Genomic DNA, 9,168 nt, shown 5'->3' on the forward strand with positions numbered 1-9,168 from the left:
TTGTGTTTGTTTTGTTTTCAAATATATTTTTGAGTTTATAATATACTGCATCATTTCTACCTTCCCTTTCCTTCCTTAAAATTCTGTCATATACTCCTTCTTGCTCCCTTAAAAAAAAAGCATGGCTTCTTTTAAAATTAACTGTTACACACACATACAACACCCCTCTCTCATAAATATATCCTGTTCAGTCTGTTTGTTATTTGTATGCAGGTTTTCTCACTGACCATCTGGTAATAGATAACCAGTTGGTATGCTCTTTCCAAGGGAAGACTATTTCTCCCACTCTCAGCATTTCTTACTTGCCTGTACTGCTTTGTACAGAGTTGAAGCCTTGTGTTCTTTTCCCCCAAACACTTTGACAAGTCCCTTATTGTTCAGCTCATGTTAAGATGATCACACATGTGAGACTTTATTGATGAAGAATATGATGTTACTAGGAGACAGAATTCAAGGCAAGTTTCCTAACTTCCTGATTCTATAATATTCCTGCTCTATGCTTTATAAAATAACATCTCATTCATACACCAGAAAACAACTCAATGAAACCCACTGGGTCATACACACACATTGAGCATAGTAAAGGGGATTTTTATTAACTAAACAAGCCTCTAGTAGGCTGGAGTAGAGTAGAACAGGGTAGTAATGGGAATGAACACATATGTACATAGGATCCAAGGACTCTAGTAGAAATGATTTAATATTGGATACATTTAAGAGAATAATATAAAGGGATATAGAGAATTCTGCAAAACGGAGTCTGTGCACTAGAGAGTCTAGAGACTAAAATTCCTTTGGTGAGCTCTTAATAAAGGAGAAATGGTTACCATTTACGAGAGATTCCAAATTATGTTGATATTTTGGAGAAAAGGAACAAGGGTAAAGGTTTGGTTTTCAGAAGAATTAGGATATTCCAGAGGAGCATCTGTATTAACCCCTAGAAGATCATTACATGAGAAATATACTTTGAGTACTTTACCAAAGGAAATGAAACAATGTGCCTAATAAGAGAAACAGAATGTAGATACTTGTATAATTCACAAACATCTATATTATACTTATTATGTATAAGTCATACATCTTTTGATTTATGTTTTACATATTTCCTGCCCATAGGTAGATATTATCACAATTTATGTTTTATCCATAATTTCTAAATGAGAATAATTGTTTCTCCAATGTTTGTAGACAATTTTGCCAAACCCCCTGACATTTCTAATGGATTCCCAATTCTCTATAAAATATAATATGGGAACATTCTAAATATAAAATGTAAATCATGGTTGGTATACAAATGTACACTATGTAGTTATTAAAAATAAATAAATCATAGATTTCAGTGGGCAAAGTTAATAACTAATATAAGGGCTGTAATGGAAGCCAGACCAGCCACTCATCTTCTGATTAACTGAGAGAGATTTATTTAAAATTTATATTATCAAGTCAAAACCAATTTCTGAGTTATCCTTAGGCATCTGCACATTGGTGAAAAACACAGCTAGTATATAAGTTAGCATCTTCTATAAAATTACCTTCACATTTTAAAGTTCATTTCATCATCAATCATCCACTTTTCCATTCAGGAGACACTAGCTGACAATGTAGTCATTTAAAGAGCACTTTTCTCACAAAGCAAGGTGTGGAGCTAAATTTATTACATTATTAAATCCACTTTATTTCTGGCATTGTACCTGTAGAAAGCCATAGGAACAGTCACTACTGTGCCTAACAAACTGATCTTAAGTTCTCCAAACATGCTATACAGTAGTAATGATTTATTTTTTCACTTGCATATTTGTTTTCTCCTAAAGTAAGAGTTGATAAATAACATCCTTTAACTATTGAAGACCAAATGTCAGCTCCACAAAGGGAAAACACAATCAGTCCTTTGGCTTCATGTTTATCATACGTTATTGCCAAATTCATTTTATAGTATGAAATTCCAAAGCACATAAACAAACAGCACGAGGTTTTGTATAAATTCTGTCATACTAAATATCTTAAGATAACATGAAGTATTTTAATTATGCAAACATTTCAATCATCTAGAGGTTTAGTTGCTTTAGAGTATCTTTGATATTAACTGGTATTAATTTTTAAAGGTTCTTAGTAGTTTGGATACTTTGAACACAGTGATCTGTTTGATTAGATAAGAAAAAGTACACTTAAGCTAGGTGTGGAGGCCTTGGAGGCTTGGTATTTTTCTTACAATTGCTTTATATTGCAGTTGTTTCTTGCATTGTGTTCTCTTCTCCTTGCTGGTCTAGTCATCTGCTGACATGTCCGTTACCTTTTACAGTCACTGGAAGTAGCAAAAGGTTTAGTTATATATGAGCCAACTCTCTTTGACTGCTTCATTTTAATAGCCTACATCATGCAATTAGAAAGCTAGATTATGAGGTCTGATGTATGATGGCTGTGACCATTAGAGAGAGATAATGCAGGATCTTGATGGGGCCTAGCAAACACAGAAGTGGATGATCACAGTCAGCTATTGGATGGGTCACACGGCCCCTAAGGGAGGAGCTAGAGAAATTACCCAAGGAGCTAAAGGGAACTGCAACCCTATAGGTGGAACAACAATATGAACTAACTAGTACCCGGGAGCTCTTGTCTTTAGCTGCATATGTATCAAAAGATGGCCTAGTCGGCCATCACTGCAAAGAGAGGCCCATTGGACTTGCAAACTTTATATGCCCCAGTACAGGGGAACGCCAAGGCCAAAAAGGGGGAGTGGGTGGGTAGGGGATTGGGGGGGTGGGTATGGGGGACCTTTGGGATAGCATTGAAAATTTAAATGAGGAAAATAACTAATAAAAAACTGAAAAAAAAAGAAAATGATCCCATGTGAACAAAGAAAAAAATGTTTTCTTTAAGAGGAGAAGAAAAATTACAAACATCTGGAATACAGGGACACAATATATATATAGAAAAGACAGATTTTTCTTGTTGAAATCCAAGCCATTATTAAAACTTTCACCATTCCTTTGTCATAACTAGGATATTATCACATATTTCTAAGATTATCACATTTATTTCTAGGTCAGGAGAATGGTTTTATTTGTACAAGTGTTCATTTGACTAAAGATTTATATAGGTCATCACACTTTGTTTGATTCTAATTTGAGTCTAGACCTAAATACAGTGTGTGTGTGTGTGTGTGTGTGTGTGTGTGTATTAAAGTATATTCAATGGAACAAAATTAAAAGTTCAGATAAGACTGTGAAAATGCGGCTCTTTCCTTCTTTCTTTTTAATTTCTCCTTCCTTCCTTCCTTCCTTCCTTCCTTCCTTCCTTCCTTCCTTCCTTCCTTCCTTCCTTTCTTCCTCCCTCCCTCCCTCCCTCCCTCCCTCCCTCCCTCCCTCCATTCCTCCCTCCCCCCTCTCCCTTTCTTTCTTTCTTTCTTTCTTTCTTTCTTTCTTTCTTTCTTTCTTTCTTTCTTTCTTTCTTTCTTTCTCTCTCTCTCTCTCTCCCTCCCTCCCTCCCTCCCTCCCTCCCTCCCTCCCTCCCTCCCTCTCTCCCTTTCTTTCTTTCTTTCTTTCTTTCTTTCTTTCTTTCTTTCTTTCTTTCTTTCTTTCTTTCTTTCTTTTCTTGTTTCTTTCATTGTATTTTTTTTCCAAGAAGAGCATCTTTTCTCTCATGAAGAGTTACTTACGAGAGCTTTCCTTTTGGTGAGATTTTTGATCTCCGGGAACTTAAAATATTATTTCATTAAGTAACCTGGATGGTTTCTACAGCCATGTCTTCTGGAAATCAAAGTATATGCATAAAGCTAAATACTGCACTTTTTCTATTTCTCAAACATTTCAGTGAAAACAAGAAAAATTTCGAAACGATTACTCACAATTGATAACAGGATATCCTTCTTCCTTAAATCAACATTAAAACTTTCATTCCTGACTGTCAGTGAAAATCACATGGGATCATAAGTCAAATGGATTCTTTATCTCTCCCCTAACAGTTGATATAGACATTATATCTGATATTTTTAATATTTTTGGAAGGCACAAAGAAGGAAAACTGGATGTGTTAACTATATAAAAACAAACTAGAAAGGTAAGGAAAACTTTTCCTGTTGTTTATAAGGACTATAAATAATGGGAAATTTTTACATGATTTAAAATGTAGTTGTTATTAAATTGGGAACATGCTAATTTATTTTAAATGTCTCACAGGAACTCTTAAGTAGCTCTTGGTATTTACTTAGTACTTATGTTACATGCTTGCACTAGTGGCAGGTGGCTGTTTATGCATAGACAGTAACCTTGGGAAATTTTCTCCTGTTATCAGCATACAACTTACACCTTGAAGATGTGTCACGATGCATATTATTTGCTGTTTATAGACAGGCCTGTGCTGTAGTAGTTTCAGAATGTTCACTAAATATTCAATGATGTGTGAATTTACCTACATGATGTCTAAAATGTTTATTTTAAATTTTACATTGTTTTCAAATTTCTCTGAATAAGTTTAAAATGTACATTTAAAATATCAACTTAGGACTGTATGAGTCATATGTGTATGATTTACAAGACATTTTGTTGCTTAGAAAAATAATGTATTAAGTTACTTGAATATATTGACTACATGAGAAAAAATGTTGTGTCTTTTTAAACCATGTAAAGCAAAAACTCTAAAACATGGTCCTTTAGTTCTTGGATTCACATGCTGTTAATACTTGTATGGTTCAGTTACCCAGTGAGAAAATTTCAGATTCTGGAAATCTAAATCATCACCGGTTGACTGGAAGATTGAGAGGTATGATTGCCAACTCAAGAAAATAGTCCATTTATGTTTGCCTGTGAACAAAAGTAACAAACTTGTAATTAGAAAAATGTACTTGCAAAAATACCAATGTGTTAATCTCTAAAATCTTTTGCTCTGTCACATGGCATAGAAAATAGACTGGACCAATGTAATTGCATGAATAACATTGAGACTTAGTTGGTTTATCATGTAAGAGCAATGAGACATCATTGAATGAAGATTAGCTATGGAATAGTCTCTCAGAAATGATTTGATGACTAGATAAGTTAAATGCTAGTACATGTAGAACATGGAAAGACAACATGAGTCAAGGAAAAGAGGCAGATTCTAAGAATTGCTTCTAGGGGATTTGGTGGGGGAGGGCATGGGGAACTTTTGGTATAGCATTGGAAATGTAAATGAAGAAAATACCTAATTAAAAAAAAAAAAAAAGAATTGCTTCTATTCCTAGATCCTCAAAAGGACCATAGTGATCAATTCTACCTCCTTGATTTTGAGTTAATTTTTACATATGATATTTAATAATGTTTCAATTTTCTTCTTATATGTTTGAAAGGTTGATTTTTTTTTAGTTCACTTATGGTCATCTCTCTTTTTGCAAGTGTGTTGTGTTGGCATTCTTGCCAAAATTATTTTTTTGCATATGTTTGCATTCACGTATGCCTGTTCTACTAGCTTGTGAAACTTTTATATATCAATATTATATTGGTTTGATTATTGTAGCTTTATTATATTATGTTCACCATAAGATATGGTAATAGAAATGTGGCATTCCTCCAATATGCTATCTCAAGTCAAGTCTTACGTGTTTTTTTTTGTTTATTTTCAATAATTTTATGGTCACACATAATTTTTTTCAATTCCTATGAAGAGTAACATTGAATAATTAATAGGAATTCTGTTACAACTGTATATTTCCTTCATGCATGATATGGACAATAGATTAATAGAAAGTCTGCACGCTACACTCCTGACCTCGAGATTTAAGCTTACTTCTTTCCTCTCTGACACCAATGTTGTATAGCTTTCATTATATAACTTGGCCAAATTTGGTTTTGGGTAATATTTTCCATGTTTCCATAAATAATTTTTCTTGATTTTCTATTAATTTGTATTAAAACATGGCTACTTTTAATTTGCTGGTATTTCATTATACAGATGTGTTGAATTTATTTATTTGGAATATGAATTTATTAAAAAATAAACATATGAGTAATATCATACTGCATTATTTTAGCTCAAAAGAAAATGAGGGTTTAGGAAGATTGCTCAAGAGAGAGAAAAGACAAGTAGACTTACTTTGTAATTTACTTCCTCTTACAGAATAAAATTTATAATGTGCTTTGCTATACAGAATAAAAATTTGGACATTTAATTTTCAAGGTAATAATTGTAGTATTTCACGTAAAATTTTCTGACCATTTTAGATTAAGTCTATAGGTAAGGCTATGAAATTTATAAAATCAAAGTCTTACTTTTAAATACCATTATGTAAAGTGCAACTATAGTCTATATAAACCAGAGTGTTGTTCAATGTTATTCATATTGAGATTATATGGAGGAGTACTGGTTTATGACAAAACTGTGAAAAATATTTATGTTAATATTTGTCCCACAATTATCTTTCAGCCTCCTATCAAAATAATTTATTATTGGTAGGGCAAAATGCATTTTAATTATTTTATTTCGTTAATATTAAAAATACATAATGGAATTTCTTATTACATTTTCTTTTTATTCATTTTATATTATTGTCTTTATTTGCATTTCAAATTTTATCCTCTTTCCTCATTTTCCCTCTTAAAACCCCCATCCAATGCCCCTCCCCCTGCTCACTAACTCACCCACTCCTGCTTTCCTGTCCCGGCTTTCCCCTACACTTGGGCATAAAGTCTTCACAAGGATAAGGGCTTCTCCTTTCATTAATGTCCATCAAGGCCATCCTCTGCTACATATGCTGCCAATGCCTCCATGTGTACTCTTTGATTGGTGGTTTAGTTACTGGGAGATCTGGGGTACTAGTTGGTTCATAGTGTTGCAAACCCCTTCAACTCCTTGGGTCCTTTCTCTAGCTCCTCCATTTGAGACCCTGTGCTTAGTATAATGGATGACTGTGGGACTCCATTTCTGTATTTTTCAGGCACTGGCAGAGCTTCTCAGGAGACAGCTATATCAGACTCGTGTCAGCAAACACTTGTTGGCATCCATAATAGTGTTTTGGTTTGCTAAGTATATATGAGATGGATCCCCAGGTGGGACAGTCAATGGATGACCTTTTCTTCAGTTTCTGCTCGAACTTTGTCACTCTATCTCCTCCCATGGGTATTTTTATCCCCTTTCTAAGAAGGACCAAAGTATCCACACTTTGGTTTTCCTTATTCTTAAGCTTCATGTGGTCTGTTGCAGTGGCCTGTACTCAGTTGGCCCCTCAACCCATGAGAGAATCAGGGTACCAGTACCCAGGTGGGCAAGGAGTTGGCGGAGTAGTAAACAGATGCGAACACAAGGGAGTGTTGATTTGAATGTAATTTCTCAAAGGGAGCATCAGACTTATATTACAGAAGAAAATAGAGAAGTTAGATGACACATCAGCCAAGGTACATTAAGGTTACTGGATGCTTAATGACTCTTTACACAAAACAGAGGGACACATACATAAAGACTGGCAGGAACTAGGCAATATAACAACTGAGACAAAGCCAGCTCTATCTAAGGTCAGCTATATTCTTAGAAGCCAGGTGTGAGTTCATTAAGGTCCCAGGGCAAGGACTTTCATTCACAAGCCATAGTTCTAATTATGGAGTTCCACTCTAGTTAACCTTCTCATGAATAACGCAAAACTCTAGTTCCTCCTTAAACCACAGCCTGATCTTCTTCCTAAACCATTGTAAATTCCTCTATATGGGAGTAACTCACCTGTTATTCTAAGTGATTTTGTGGGGGACTTTCTTCTTTTAAGTAATGTAGTCTGCCATACATAACTATAATAAGAATTCTTACCTTACTTTACTAGGCTTGCCCTGAAATTTCTAACACTATGTAGTAGATAGTAATGCCTGATTTCTTTCACTATCTCTCTTTCAATACTGGAAGGAGTTCTGAATGTTACTGAACAGGTAACATTCTTACTGAATTCCAAGCCCAGGGTGGGCTGCTCAAGGACTGCCTAAGATATTGGTGAAGGCCAGGAAGCAAAGTTCAATTTAGCTTAGGTATTTGACAAATCATTGCTTGGAGGCACCTATAATAAAACAATACTGAAAGATAGTACACAGTTCTATTCACCGACTAATGCAAGGACAAGTTTGGAGCATTCCTGCGACAGGATGCCAAGGCTCCAGGAGACTAAGTTTTTGTGAAAACTTCTGCCTTGGACTGTGTCCAAGCTTGGCCTGCCACAGTTTTTACTGGAGTAGGTGTAGCAGTCTGTGAATTGTATCTTGGGTATTGCGAAAATCTGAGCTAATATCCATGTATCAGTGAGCACATACCACGTGTGTTCTTTGTGATTGGGTTACCTCACTCAGGATGATATTTTCTAGTTCATTGTTACATTTTCTTATACATTCTGCTCGTACTATAGCCCATCATTGCCTCTTATAGGTAGAAATTAATTTTTTTCAGGGCAACATATATTTCTCAGGAACTGACACATAATCCAGAAGACACCAGCTGCCTCCTCCCTGAGCACCAGCATTTATGTTATCACAAGTACCATGCAAATTTCCAGAGGAAGGAGGCAACCAATTGTCTTAACCAACAATGAAGACCCTCTAAAAAAGAGGGAAATCATATTTGGTATTGAAAACCTAGCTTACTGCCCAGAGCTGGTGAAATCATAGATCTTGGAAGAAAGCCGACAACTACCATTTTACTAAACAAAAATAATTATCATTCCTAACTACATCTTATATATTTGTCCTTTTATTGACAGACAGGTGTGGTTATAAATTATCATAAAGGAAACTTCTTTTTTTTTTTTTAACAAACAACAGAGATCATTATAGAAAACTTTCAAAGGAGTTTAGAGGTCTGGGGGACAGTGAGTGGTGGGGATATCCTCATGGAGACAGGGGGGCAGGGAGGAGGTAGGGATGTGGAACAGTTGGAGGGGAATAAAATCTGGGGTGTTAAATAAATAAATAAATAAATAGAAAACTACAACAGAGCAAAATGCAGAGTTGTTGAGCCCAGCCCCAGTGGATACATCTACAATAAAACTCCTATACCTATGTCTCAGGGATCATTGTGGCAGAAAGATGGAAAGAGCCAAAGGAAAAGAAAGTTTGCTGTGAGATTGTGTCTCTTAGCAATATCAAACTATACCCATGAAGTCTTATCAACATGACTGCTTAAACACAGCCTGAAGAAAGATAGTACCAAAAGACAATCTAATATGGA

This window comes from Mus musculus, chromosome 6, assembly GCF_000001635.26.
Source record: "Mus musculus strain C57BL/6J chromosome 6, GRCm38.p6 C57BL/6J".
Taxonomy (NCBI): Eukaryota; Metazoa; Chordata; class Mammalia; order Rodentia; family Muridae; genus Mus; species Mus musculus.